The sequence below is a fragment of the Bos javanicus genome, chromosome 4 (assembly GCF_032452875.1).
Source record: "Bos javanicus breed banteng chromosome 4, ARS-OSU_banteng_1.0, whole genome shotgun sequence".
NCBI classification, from domain to species: Eukaryota; Metazoa; Chordata; class Mammalia; order Artiodactyla; family Bovidae; genus Bos; species Bos javanicus.
The window spans coordinates 101,840,090-101,852,209 of NC_083871.1; the positions used below are offsets into that span (position 1 = coordinate 101,840,090).

General features: G+C 38.6%; 1 protein-coding gene across 2 annotated transcripts in view; it reads right to left on the reverse strand.

Annotated features, from left to right (window-relative positions):
• DGKI (diacylglycerol kinase iota) overlaps nucleotides 1-12,120 on the reverse strand; it is a 515,206-nt gene that overhangs the window by 183,840 nt on the left and 319,246 nt on the right. The window lies entirely within an intron of this gene.

Genomic DNA, 12,120 nt, shown 5'->3' on the forward strand with positions numbered 1-12,120 from the left:
AGAAATCTATAGCAATCAAAACAGTATGGAAGTGGCATAGGATCAACAAATCAATGAAACAAAATAGAGTTTAGAAAAAGACCCACATACAATCAAGAGGCAAAAGCTCCAAGGCAATTCTATAGAAAATAACTGAAATTCTACACAAAAGAAAAGAATCTATAGGCAATTCTATAGGAAAGGAAAGTCTATTTCACAAATAGTGCTGGGAAAAAAACTGGATAAATATATATCTTAAAAACAGGAATCAGTTCAGTTCAGTCACTCAGTCGTGTCCGACTCTTTGCAACCCCATAAACTCCAGCACGCCAGGCCTCCCTGTCTATCACCAACTCTCGGAGTCCACTCAAACCCATGTCCACTGAGTCAGTGATGCCATCCAACCATCTCATCCTCTGTCATCCCCTTCTCCTCCTGCCCTCAATCTTTCCCAGCATCAGGGTCTTTTCAAATGAGTCAGCTCTCCACATCAGGTAGTCGAAGTTTTGGAGTTTCAGCTTCAATATCAGTCCCTCCAATGAACACCCAGGACTGATCTCCTTTAGGATGGACTGGTTGGATCTCCTTGAAGTCCAAGGGACTCTCAAGAGTCTTCTCCAACACCACAGTTCAAAAGCATCAATTTTTCAGTGGGAATAAAATTCTTTTATTTCATCTCTCATGTTATTAAGAAACTTGCAAAGTTTTAGATAATTGTATTTTTTAAAATGAATTTTAAAGCTACTTTACAGAATATACAAGAATTTGAGCTGAATCATACACTTATACATAAAAGCTAAAACTGTAAATCTTCAAGAAGAAAACAAAGGAGAATATTTTCCCAACCTTTCCTGGAGTAGGCAAAGATTTCTTAAGGACACAAAAAGCTCTAACATGAAATATGCCTATCTCATAAAACTGAAATTTGTAAGAATGTTTAAATTTCTTCCCATCAAAAGAAACATTAAAAATTTAAAAATAAGCAGACTATATTTGCACTAAACATATGCCAAAAGACTTGTATATAAATGGTACCTGCAATTCACAGATTCAATGTGATCCCTATCAAATTACCAATGGCATTTTTCACAGAACTAGAACAAAAAATGTCACAATTCATATGGAAACACAAAAGACCCCAAATGGCCAAAGCAGTCTTAAGAAACAAGAATGAAGCTGGAGGAATCAACCTTCCAGACTTGAGATTATACAAAGCCATAGTCACCAAGCTGTATGGTACTGGCACAAAAACAGAAATACAGACCAATGGAACAAGATAGAAAGCCCAGAAATAAACCCATGCACCTATGGGTACCTTATTTTTGACAAAGGAGGCAAGAATATACAGTGGAGCAAAGACAGCCTCAACAAATGGTGCTGGGAAAACTGAACAGCTGCATGTAAAAAAAGTGATATTAGAACACTTCGTAACACCATACACAAAGATAAACTCAAAATAAACTCAAAATTTTCCTCAAAATTTCTTAGAGGAAAACATAGGCAGAACACTTGATGACATAAATCAAAGCAAGATCCTCTATGACCCATCTCCTAGAGTAGTGGAAATAAAAACAAAAGTAAACAAGTGGGACCTGATTAAACTTAAAAGCTTTTGCACAGCAAAGGAAACTATGAATAAGGTGAAAAGACAACCTGCAGAATGGGAGAAAATAAGAGCAAATGAAACAACTGACAAAGGATTAATTTCCAAAATATATGAGCAGCTCATACAATTCAATACCAGAAAAACAACCCAATCAAAAAGTGGGGAAAAGACCTAAACAGACATTTCTCCAAAGAAGACATACAGATGGCTAACAAACACATGAAAAGATGCTCAACATCACTCATTATTAATGTAAATCAAAACTACAATGAGATATCACCTCGCACTGGTCAGAATGCCCATCATCAAAAAGTCTACAAACAATAAATGCTGCAGAAGGTGTGGAGAAAATGGAACGCTCTTGCACTGTCGGTAGGAATGTAAATTGATACAGCCACTATGGAAGACAGTACGGGGATTCCTTAGGAATAAAACCACCATATGATCCAGCAATCCCACTCCTAGGCATATATCCTGAGGAAACCAAAATTGAAAAAGACACATGTATCTCATTGTTCATTGAAGCGCTATTTACAACAGCTAGAACATGGAAGCAACCTAGATGTTCATCAACAGATGAATGGATAAAGAAGTTGTGGTACATATACACAATGGAATATTACTTGGCCACAAAAAGGAATGACTTTGAGTCAGTTCTAATGAGGTGGATGAACCTAGAACCTATTATACAGAGTGAAGTAAGTCAGAAAGAGAAAGATAAATATCGTACTCTAACACACATACACGGAATCTAGAAAAATGGTATCGAAGAATTACTTACAAGGAAGCAATGGAGAAACATACGTAGAGAACAGACTTATAAGGGGAGGAGAGGGTGAGATGAATGGAAAGAGTAGCATAGAAACATTACCATATGTAAAATAGATAGCCAACTGGAATTTTCTATATGGCTCAGGAAACTCAAACAGGGGCTGCATATCAACCTAGAGGGGTGGGATGGGGAGGGAGATGGGATGGAGGTTCAAAGGGGAGGGGATATAGGTATACTTAGGGTTGATTCAAGATGAGATTTGACAGAAAACAACAAAATTCTGTAAAGCAATTATCCTTCAATAAAAAGTAAATTAAAAAAATAAACTGGAGCCTATTATACAGAGTGAAGTAAGCCAGAAAGAAAAACACCAATACAGTATACTAACGCATATATATGGAATTTAGAAAGATGCTAACAACAACCCTGTGTACGAGACAGCAAAAGAGACACTGATGTATAGATCAGTCTTATGGACTCTGTTGCAGAGGGAGAGGGTGGGAAGATTTGGGAGAATGGCATTGAAACATGTATAATATCATGTATGAAACGAGTTGCCAGTCCAGGTTCAATGCACGATACTGGATGCTTGGGGCTAGTGCACTGGGACGACCCAGAGGGATGGTATGGGGAGGGAGGAGGGAGGAGGGTTCAGGATGGGGAACACATGTATACCTGTGGCAGATTCATTTTGATATTTGGCAAAACTAATACAATTTGTAAAGTTTAAAAATAAAATAAAATAAATAATAATAATAAAATAAATAGTGCCTGTAATTCAACAATAAAAAATAAACAGGCCCATCAAAATATGCAAAAAACAGACTTTTTAAAACACCAAAAAGACATAAAAGGTAACAATAAAGATAACATGTCTTACTCTCATTTTTTGTTGGACATAATTGACTATATAAAACATACATAATTTTTTTCTTTCTGGGATGTAATTTTATCCTCTCATTCCGCTTCACCAAGTGTAATATTATAATAGCTTTTTGTCTCTAACCATGAACACATTTCAGCACCTGTTGGGTATTAAATTCCTATCACTTCTCATCAGGTATTCTTATACATTGCTGTTAGGCAAGTAAACAGTATAAAATTTCTAGAAAGTAGCTTTATAATTTGTATTAAGAGGCTTTAAATGTTTATGCCATTGGATCAGTAATTTCTCTCCTGGGGATATGGCATAAGAAGATGATTTAAAATGTAAAATGAGATTTATGAACATCATGTTAATTACAGGAGTTTTTAAAACCACCAAACATCCAGAAACCTAAAAGTTCCATAAAGGAAGCATTTCATGATGAAATAATTATTATATAAATTGAGAAGTATTTACAGAATGAAAGAGTAGGATTTTACTTATGATTCCATATATACTTAAAAACATGGAAATAAGGCAACTGAAAGGAAATACTTCAAAATATAAATACAGTTCATTATGCATCATGTAATTATGACAAATATTTTTACTTTTAACTCTTATACTTACAAATGTTACCAAAATAAATGTTAATATTACCTTTTTCTTAAAAAAAAAATATCTGGTATGTGTATAACTTCAACCTTGGGAATTTCTCTTTGTAACCTTTCTTACCTTTTGCTTTTCTAATTCATAAATACAAAAGAGCCTACATATTTTAATTTTGATTAACAAAAAGAGGGCTGTCTATGCTTTCTTTAAAGTTCAGGAGACTGAAATCTTCGGATTGCATACCATGTAGCAAATTAGGCTCCCAATTGCTCAATCTGAATAATGCTTTGAACTGTCTTGAAAAGTTTAAGATTACTTTCAAACAGACTCAACATGAAAGAACCTTCACAGCTATAATGGCAGAAAGTTGTGACAGAAATAAATAAATGTTACAATGTCTGAATACAGTCTGTTCAGTTCAGTTGCTCAGCTGTGTCTGACTCTTTGTGACCCCATGGACTGCAGCACACCAGGCTTCACCATCTATCACCAACTCCCAGAGATTACTCAAACTCATGTCCATCAACTCGGGGATGCCATCCAACCCTCTCATCCTCTGTCGTCCCCTTCTCCTCACGTCTTCAATCTTTCCCAGCATCAGGGTCTTTTCAAATGAGTTATTTCTTTGCATCAGGTGGCCAAAGTATTGGAGTTTCAGCTTCAGCATCAGTCCTTTCAATGAATATTCAGGACTGATTTTCTTTAGGATGGACTGGTTGGAGCTCCTTGAAGTCCAAGGCACTCTCAAGAGTCTTCTCCAACACCACAGTTCAAAAGCGTCAATTCTTCAGCGCTCAGCTTTCTTTATAGTCCAAATCTCATATCTATACGTGACTACTGGAAAAACCATAGCTTTGACTAGGCAGACTTTTGTTGGCAAAGTAATGTCTTTGCTTTTTAATATGCTGTCTAGGTTGGTTATAACTTTTCTTCCAAGAAGCAAGCGTCTTTTAATTTCATGGCTGCATTCACCAACTGCAGTGATTTTGAAATGAAGTGAAATCGCTCAGTCATGTCCGACTCTTTGCGATCCCGTGGACTGTAGCCCACCAGGCTCCTCTGTCCATGGGATTCTCCAGGCAAGAATACTGGAGTGGGTTGCCATTTCCTTCTCCAGGGGATCTTCCCAACCCAGGGATTGAACCCAGGTCTCCTGCATTGCAGGCAGACGCTTTATCCTCTGAGCCACCAGTGAAGCCCTTGGAGCCCCCCAAAATAGTCTATCACTGTTTCCATTGTTTCCCCATCTATTTGCCATGAAGTGATGGGACTGGAAGCCATGATCTTAGTTTTCTGAATGTTGAGTTTTAAGCCAACTTTTTCACTCTCCTCTTTCCCTTTCATCAAGAAGCTCTTTCATTCTTCTTCCATTTCTGCCTTAACAGCAGTGTCATCTGCATATCTGAGGTTATTGATATTTCTCCCAGCAATCTTAATTCCAGTTTGTGTTTCATCCACCCTGATATTTCACATGATGTACTCTGCACATAAGTTAAATAAGCAGGGTGACAATGTACAGCCTTGACATACTCCTCTTCCTCTTTGGAACCAGTCTGTTGTTCCATGTCTAGTTCTAACTGTTGCTTCCTCACCTGCATACAGATTTCTCAGGAGGAAGGTCAGGTGGTCTGGCATTCCCATCTCTTGAAGAATTTTTCACAGTTTGTTGTGATCCACACAGTCAAAGACTTTTTGGCACAGTCAATAAACCAGAAGTATATGTTTTTCTGGAACTCTCTTGCTTTTTCAATGATCCAGCGCATGTTCGCAATTTGATCTCTGGTTCCTCTGACTTTTCTAAATCTACCTTGAATGTCTGGAAGTTCACAGTGCATGTATTGCTGAAGCCTGGCTTCAACAGAGAATTTTGGTCATTACTTTGCTAGTATGTGAGATGAGTGCAATTGTGCAATAGTTTGAGCATTCTTTGGCATTGCCTTTCTTTGGGATTGGAATGAAAACTGACCTTTTCCAGTCCTGTGGCCACTGCTGAGTTTTTCTAATTTGCTGGCATATTGAGTGTAGCACTTTCACAGCATGAGCTTTTAGGATTTGAAATAGCTCAACTAGAATTCCATCACCTCCACTAGCTTTGTTGGTAGTGATGCTTCCTAAGGCCCACTTGACTTCGCATTCCAGGATGTATGGCTCTAAGTGAGTGATCACACCATCGTGATTATCTGGGTCATGAAGATCTTTTTTGTATAGTTCTTCTGTGTATTCTTGCCACCTCTTCTTAATCTCTTCTGCTTCTGTTAGGTCCATACCATTTCTATCCTTTATTGTGCCCATCTTAGCATGAAATGTTCCCTTGGTATCTCTAATTTTCTTGAAGAGATCTCTAGTCTTTCCCATTCTATTGTTTTCCTCTATTTCTTTGCACTGATCACTGAGGAAAGCTTTATCTCTCCTTGCTATTCTTTGGAACTCTGCATTCAAATGGGTATATCTTTCCTTTTCTCCTTTGCCTTTTGCTTTTCTTCTTCTTACAGCTATTTGTAAGGCCTCCTCAGACAACCATTTTGCCTTTTTGCATTTCTTTTTATTGGGGATGGTCTTGATCCCTGCCTCCTGTACAATGTCACAAACCCCCGTCCATAGTTCTTCAGGCACTCTGTCTATCAGATCTAATCCCTTGAATCTATTTGGCATTAGTACTGTATAATAGTAAGGGATTTGATTTAGGTCATACCTGAATTGTCTAGTGGTTTTCCCTAGTTTAAGTCTGAATTGTCTAGTGGTTTTCTCCAGTTTAAGTCTGAATTTGGCAATAAGGAGTTCATGATCTGAGCCACAGTCAGCTCCCAGCCTTATTTTTGCTGATTGTATAGAGCTTCTCCATCTAGAAATAAATACACTTTACAATGTCTGATTATGGTCTGAATGAAATCCAAAAAGGTAACTGGGTTACCAAGCACCCATGAAGAATCATCTTAATTAATAGGAATGCAATTCAACCAGTAAAATGACCTGAATACTTCTGTCTTGAAATGTTCAATTATAAGATAAATAGTCTAAAAGAAATAATCTTTTCTCCCATTCTAGTAATTCTATTTCAAATTTCTCTTAAAGGATCACTCTGAATATTTTATATACACAAAAACAGATATACTTTTACCCAAATAACTACACTGTTCTCTTTATATAATCATCTTACACAGATGTGCATTTTCAAATAATTTACGTTCTCAGAAATGTAATCCATATAATATTGATTACACATGTGATCAATATAATATTGATTACACATGTGATCAATATAATTTCAAGGAACATGAAATTTAAGGACTGAAAATAAAGCACTTTAATTATTGAATAAAAAAAAAATACACGGTGTCTGCCCGATGGATAAGTACGTAAGTGTTAGTCCCTCAGTTGTGTCTGACTCTTTGTGACCCCATGGACTGTAGCCCTCCAGGCTCCTCTGTCCATGAGATTCTCTAGGCAAGAACACTGGAGTGAATTGCCAGTCCCTTCCCCAAGGGATCTTCCCAACCCAGTGATTGAACCCAGGTCTCCTGCTAAAGAATTGCAGGCAGATTCTTTACCATCTGAGCCACCAGGGAAGCCCATGTTATATGGATAGTAACAACAACAACAATTTGATACTCATACACATCAATAGTAAGATGTATATGAGTATTGACTTGTTGTTTTTGTTGCTCAGTGGCTAAGTCGTATGTGACTCTTTGCAACCCCATGGACTACCGCACGCCAGGCTTCCCTGTCCTTCACTATCTCCTGGAGTTTGCTCAAACTCGTGTCTCTGAGTTGGTGATGCCACCTAACCATCTCATCCTCTGCCACCCCCTTCTCCTCCTATCCTCAATCTTTCTCAGCATCAGGGTCTTTTCCAATGAGTTGACTCTTCACATCAGGTGGCCAAAGTATTGGAGCTCAAGTAACGTTATTTAAATTACATGGGATGTTCAAAACTGTGCAGTTTAATCTACATTTAATAATTTTACAATTTCATGTTCTCTACACCAACTCCTATCTATTCTTTTTCTCCTTTACCTACTCATGACAGGATGGGAGAGATAGATAGAAAGATAAATAAAGATAGAGATAGAATATTAAACACTCTCTCCCAACCTAGTGAGTTCTCTGCACATTTGTATATCTTCTTAGATGTCTCACAGGGATTTCAATTTTGACTTACATGAAACAGAGTTCATTTTTGACACTTTTATCCTTCTTTTATATTTTCTTTCTCATATAATATTGTCACCTTTAATGACCTATGCTGGCCACCCACCCCTTTCTCACCCTCAAGATAAGTTCCTATCCATTCATCAACTCCTTCTGTCTTCATCATCACTTTCTTTACTCAGGCTTTCAGATACTCTCATCTCTTCACCTGGACTTTGGTACCAACATCCTGACTTGTCCATCTGTCCCCAGAAGTGTAGATTCTCGTCACTTTCACACTGAAATCCAGATAACTTTTCTGAGCAACTAATCCAATCCTGTCTCATGCCATCAGTTGCAAACTCCCCATAACAGTTAAAACAACAAATTAAAAAAATATATATCTAACTCTTTCTGCCCTTCATTCACCATCTGCATCACCACTGGTTTCCATGTTCTCTTAAACTGATGCCTCTATGAGAGTGGCCACTTGGCAATCTCACCCAAAAAGACTCCAATCTGTAAACATGGTTCTTTCTATCCTCATTCCACATCCCTTTCCCCCAGAATTTATTACCTCAGTCTGTGATTGCTCGTTTCCTTCCTCACCTCCCTCCCAACACTGGACTGTGGGCACCCTGAGAACCCTGCTTTTCTATTGGTTCATTTTGTACCTGTTTTATCTAGCAAGTGTCATTTACGGGTTCAATAAGTATTTGTGATTTCAACAACTATTCAATAAATATTTATGAGTGACACTAAACGAATGAAAGCAGCGGGATATTTTAAATAAATATTGCCTAGCATTTACAAAATCCCTATTAATTAGAGACCAATCCATACCATATTTCCCCAGTGCTGCATGGCCTTTAATGACCAACCTCAGAAGTTACATAGCATCGATTCCACTGTACTCTATTCGCCAAGTATTTGTAAGCCCACGTAGAGTCAAGGGGAGGTTATACAGACTTCAACCCTTGATGGGAGAAATCCACCAAATCTGATGCCAGTTTAAACCCACAGTCACCGAAGGACACTAATGAACTAAATTACTTTGAAAATATATGAATAAAAGACTTGCTTGTCCTGCTTCTCTGAAACAAACTGTATAACTAAGTAATCAAAGAGTGTGTGCTCAGTCATCTCTAGCTCTTGTGACCCCATGAACTGGAGACTGCTAGACTCTTCTGTCCATGGAATTTTCCAGGCAAGAATACTGGAGCAGGTTGCCCTTTCCTACTCCAGGGGATCTTCCCAACCCAAGGATCGAACTCATATTTCTTGTGTCTCCTTTATTAGCAGGAGGATTCTTTACCACTCTGCCACCTGGGAAACCCCAAAAGTTGGGGCACATGGCTTAGCTGTTGGGAGGCATGTGAGATCGTCCCAGATTAGGGATCAAATCTGTGTCTCCTGCACTGACAGGCAGATTCTTAACCACTGAGCCACCAGGGAAGCCCCAACCAAGCAGCAGGTGTAGGAAAAACTTCTCCTTATAGAAACACCCCAGTTAACAAATGAAGAAGAGAGTCAGAATATCACTGCTGTGCAATTCCTGATGATTCCTAGATCCTAACATTGATCATCAAAGACTATTATTGAGAGAGAGAGAGAGAGAGAGAGAGACAGAGAACCAGACATTACATATGCTCCTTTGGAAGAATAAAACACTGCTTACAAAAGAGATTTGGAGAAATATGTGTCTGATGAATCTATATCCAACTGTCAACTTAGCAAAAACAAGTAAAAGAGAAGAGCACATTATTGAGACTCTGTGGACATTTTCAGCACAGTTCAGACTCAGGGAAACTTCACAGGACAAACAGCCTGGTCTCTTTAATAGATAAATGAAAAAAAAGAAAAGAGAGAGATGGGTGCTACAAAGACTTAAGAGTCATAACAACTAATCACCATGAATGTACTTTATTTGAATCCTGATGCAAATGAACAGAGCAAGAGAAAACAGATGACATCTGCAAGACAATTAGAAACTGAGCACTGAGTAGATATTTAGTAATATTAAGATGCTATTGTTTTTGAGATGGTATGATTGTATTCATTAAAGGAAGTCTTATTTTTTAAAAAACATATTCAGAGATATTTATGGGTAAAATTATATAATGTCTTAGATTTAGTTCAAAATAATGTAAGAGAGGAGACCATAGTTGGAGACAGAAATAAGATTGCGCATGAATTGATAATAGGTTAAGCGACACCTGCCAATGCAGGAGACATAAGAGACATGGGTTCAATCCCTGGGTTGGGAAGAGACCCTGGAGAAGGGCACGGCAACCCACTCCAGTATTCTTGCCTGGAGAATCCCATGGGCAGAGGAGCCTGGAGGGCTACAGTCCATATGGTCGCAGAGGCGGACCCAGCTGAAGCGACTTTCCACACACGCATGCATGAGACTTGGTGATAGTGAATGAGAGTTCAATATGCTGTCAGTTTCTCCAGTGAAATTTCCCCGTAACAAATATTTATTTTGCAAACACACTTTACTGATGCCCAAAGTCAAAACTTCTAGGTAAATTCTCTAGTGCACTTTGTGATATCACCCCTGCCTGCCTCTCCAGGACCATCTGCATCACTTTCGCTCTTCACCTCTTTTTAAGCTACATAAAACTGACTGTAGTCTGCACAGAAGACTATGCTCTCTCAGACTACCAAGTGTCTGTACATTTCCCTTTTTCAAGACTGCCAAGTCCCATCCTTCTTCACCTGGCAAAATTCATTCATCTGTCACATTTCTTATTGCCAATTACAAGTCTCAGGTTCTCTGCAGTGGACGGGTGATACACTAGACTGATGGATACCAGTCAGCTGCCATTCCCACCCGACACTCCACCCCTTCCCTGCCCTGTGAAACTGATCCAGTTAGACTGTGTAGTGGCTGGAGAGCAAGAACTGTACTGATGTCTCTGGCTCCCTCCCTGACAGGCTGGCACAGGATGACTGCTTTCACTTAGCAAACACTATGCCTACCAGGTGGTCCTTCCTATGTCCTTCTTTTTCTGGTACAGCTGACTGCTTCCTCGCCTTTGCATCTTCAGCTCAGGAATACCCCACCGTCCATCGTCGCTTCTCATAAACCTAGTGCACTACTCGTAAGAGTCCATCCATTGAATTCTCCTCTAATTACCCAGTTTCACTCTGCCTTCCCCTTCTTGTTCAGACTTTCATTATATAACTGTAAGCAGAAACAACCCAAACCAAAGAAAGACTTCTAAACAGAATCTAACACAGATATAGACTGAAAAGTTACATGAGAGGAAGAGGTAAAGCACATTGGAGATGGGCAGCATATGCAATGGTCCTGTGGTACAAAGAGGCAAAGGATGTCCAGTGCTATAGCTGACTTGAGAGGCAACAAGCTAGAAAGCACAGAGGGCAGTGGTAAAGGATGGAGATTTGGAAAGGAACTCAATTTTGCAGTAAAGATTTAGTTTGTGATCTTGAGAGCAATGGGAAAGTGTCTCATATTCTCCCTGCCCTTGCAGGCCTAGGTAAGGGATCATCTTCTTTTAGCCATTCCTTGACAGTCTTCTACAGCACAGCCAGGACTAGGAAACTCTCATGGCAAAAAAAAATTCAATACATGTTCACTGGATTCGTGAATAAATGAATGAGCAAAATAACACACGACCAGGTTTGTGACTTTCTCGGGCACCTCCAAACATTCTTCCTTGTACATACCCTAACTGGACTTATTCTTATTTGCTCTTGGCTGAGTCTTTATCTATAATTAACATAAAGACTTTGGAAAGAAAGAGTTACATATGAGCTATGTATGATCTTGAAAATTAGATCATTCCCAGACCAATCTTTTACACTTAATGACCATTTCATTCTAGACACATCAAATGTAATGAGCAACATCACCATCTCAGGAGATGGACATTCTTTTCAATAATCACAAGAGTTTATTCTGTTAAATCTCACCAATTCAAGGTGATGGAGGAAAAGTCACTTGAAATCCATGAGATGGATGAAAGAGAGAGTTGTTTTAGGTTGTTTAGAACAAGAAATACAACTTTCTAGCCTTGGGTTATAACAGCACGAACTAAGTGCTAAGAAGCTTTATTTTCATTTGCTTTACAAACTGATGGTATGGCTGATCTATATCTGATAAAATGATATGCAAAATTTTCAATT